Consider the following 2,758-nt stretch of genomic DNA (forward strand, 5'->3'; position numbering starts at 1 on the left):
CCAATCCCATGTCCCAGCAGTCCCCTCAATGTCCCACAATCCCACAACCAGTCCATGCCGGAAGCCCCCATGTCCCAAATCCCATGAGTGCCCAGTGTCCTGGCACCCCCTCATTTTCCCACAGCCCCACACCCAGCCCCATGCCCTGGCACCCCTCAAAATCCCAAAATCCCACATCCTGCCCCATGTCCTGGCAGCTCCCTCAATGTCCTACAACCCTACATCCAGCCCCATGTCCTGGCACTCCCTCAATATCCCAAAATCCCACATCCAACTCCATATCCTGATAGTGCCCCCTATGTCCCACAACTCCAAACCAGCCCCATGCCCTGGCACCCCTCAATGTCCCACTGGACACACAATCCCGCACCCAGCCCCATGTCTTCCCTTCACCCCTCTGTTCTCCTGTCCCCCTGGCACCCACAGGTGAAGGATCCCACCTTGTCTCATGGGAATCTCTCCCCTCTCCCACCCCCGTGTGTGCTGTCCCCTCACGGCCTCACCAGCCGCCATCACCGGCCTCCATCCCTGCGGCTGTGGGAAATGGCGGCAGCACCCTGCCAGAGGGGTCTCACCCTTTTCCTCCTTCTTCCCTCCCTCTTCCCTCACCCCAGACCCTGCAGAGGTGCCTGTGTGTGTATTTCCACCCCCATATTTCTGTACCATTCCAGGGTTTTAATGGGAATTTGGAGATGTGGGTCCTGCTGTGCCCTGGCCATGGAGGTGCCTCAGGGCCTGGACGTGCCCACAGTGCGCACAGGCCGGACCCAGCAGGCTCCAAACTCGGCATTAAACTCAACATTCTTAAATTGAAAAAGGGGAAGAAACCCTTCAGAACGAAGTAATGTTTTCCTTGGAGGCTGCACACAGTGGGAGTTGTGACCCAAAGCCCTTGGGAATGGCATTTCCATGTGTGGCTCAGTGAGGGTTTCACGAATGAAGCCAAGCAGGAGCGAGAGTTCATTGGCAATTCTGTCCCAGAATTTGATTGTGAACATTTGGTGGTGCAAAATTCACAGCTTTGACTTTGACTTTTGTGACTCCTGTGGATGGTACTGTGCAGGGCCTTGAGTTGGACTTGGAAGATCCTTGTATGTCTCTTCCAACTCAGCATATTCTGTGATAAGTTATTAACATAATTGTCACAAGGCTGTTCAATATGCTGTGAAGCCCAATACCATTTCACCCATTGGTTGTACTTCTTCAGGGCCCAGAAAACCAAATAATTTGGAAACATTCTATTCCAAATGGCCAGTTCTTTTCCCACATAAAATCTCCTGGGAAACAAGCATGTGTAATAACTTCAGGCAACAATTAATGTTTTCACACTGGGGTTTTTTTCATGGTTGTTGTTCTTTTTCAGGAAAATACTCTGAAAATATCTACTTCTAATAGGCTTGTTGCTGGACCTCCTGTTACCCCTCAAAAGTAAAAAAGAAATGACAGATGGCAAACCACAGTAAACTACCCATACTGTTATTTTTAGTTTTCAGTGCAGTTTTGCAGGATCCCAGTTCCATACATGGAGTACTGCATTTCCAGCTTAGCATACTGGTTAACACAGACAAAAGAACATCCTTTCAACAGCATTTTTACTCTTTATAACTATAAAGAGTAAAATTTTTACTCTTTAAAAACTCAACAGCATTTTTACTCTATTACTACAAAGAGTAACATTTTAAACTTTTTAAAAATCTCAACAGCATTTTTACTGTTTAAGTAATAGTGTATTTACTCCTACCTAATAAATTCTGGAAATAAAGTATTATAATCCATTTTAAGTGTTTTTGGGATCAGACCAATTACTACATTCAATCTCAACACTGAGCAACTTTCCGAATAAGGTGGTCAGGGCACATTTCTACATTCAATCTTAACACATGAAATATGCTTTTCTAAAACCTAGTCCAGTTTCACCTCTGGCACAGGGTCAGCTTTACTAAGCTCATGTCGCACACAGCACAAACAGACTTGGCCCTTAAAATTTGAAAATAATCTGTGACCATAATTTAACATTCTTCAAATGCCTCTCATGCGCAGAGACCTCCTTCAGCAAGTATGTGCAGGCAGGCACTGAATCACTGTGGTGATTTCTGGGGTAGAAGGTGACAACCAGATGGAAAAAAAGAAAGAATGGGAACATTTTTTGCTGAGTACTCTGGACCTCTTCTTACATCTTCTTTGATGCAAAAAGGAGAAAATGCACCAATAGGTTCTGGGTACATCGAGTCAGGCAGATCATTATCAAGCAGTGTCAGACACACATTTATGTCAGGAAAGTCCCTAAGCCTGCAGTGTACGTGATGATCTGAATTCTCCAAAGCTGAGAGTGTTTGTAACCAAGGCTTATTTCAATATGATCTCTGCTATAATTACTGCTGCATCTTTGCTCCCCTTGCTTTCCCCTTCCCCTCAAATTTCCAGCTACAGCTCTAAAACCTTGTAGTGATCTAGGAAAGCTCTTTCCCATAGCTTTGGGATTGCCCCCAGCACGAAGTCGTCAGCTCCCTGTCCCTTCTCCCTTCTCAGCTGTCCCTTCCCCCTCTCCCAAATATTTCTCCAGCCCTGTCTCATTGGTGCACTGCTCTCCCTTGCCTTTTTTGGGCTGCCACCCTGTCAATCTAACGCAATAAGGCCAGGGGCAGGTGCAAACCCCTTGCTCTAGCTCCTCTTACTGCCCAATCCTCGTCCCAAAATACCCCAGAGCCAATGGAGTGGGAAAACCCGGGACCCCGGGCAGAGGGAGAGAGGGCAAAGC

The sequence above is a fragment of the Camarhynchus parvulus genome, chromosome 1 (assembly GCF_901933205.1).
Source record: "Camarhynchus parvulus chromosome 1, STF_HiC, whole genome shotgun sequence".
NCBI lineage: Eukaryota > Metazoa > Chordata > Aves > Passeriformes > Thraupidae > Camarhynchus > Camarhynchus parvulus.